This window comes from Capsella rubella, unplaced genomic scaffold (genome assembly GCF_000375325.1).
Source record: "Capsella rubella cultivar Monte Gargano unplaced genomic scaffold, Caprub1_0 scaffold_6, whole genome shotgun sequence".
NCBI lineage: Eukaryota > Viridiplantae > Streptophyta > Magnoliopsida > Brassicales > Brassicaceae > Capsella > Capsella rubella.
The window spans coordinates 4504858-4505146 of NW_006238918.1; positions in this window are offsets into that span (position 1 = coordinate 4504858).

Genomic DNA, 289 nt, shown 5'->3' on the forward strand with positions numbered 1-289 from the left:
GTTAGTTATTTCCGTTATTACAAAATTGAATTTCACTTAATTTACATTTAGAGGGGTCTTGTATGATTGAATTTTCAAAATCTCTCCTTGTAATTTAGTTTTGGACATACCTTGAGGAGATAGAGATCACTCACTCTTCTACCTCCTTTTTAAGTAGAATCATCATCAAACTGTGAAACCTAACAAAATATTTAATTTAAGTAATGGGACATTCATTTACTTCATTTATTGTTAATTTAATTTCTCTGTTTATCAGTAGAGAGAATTAAGTGAAAAAATATAAGGATGT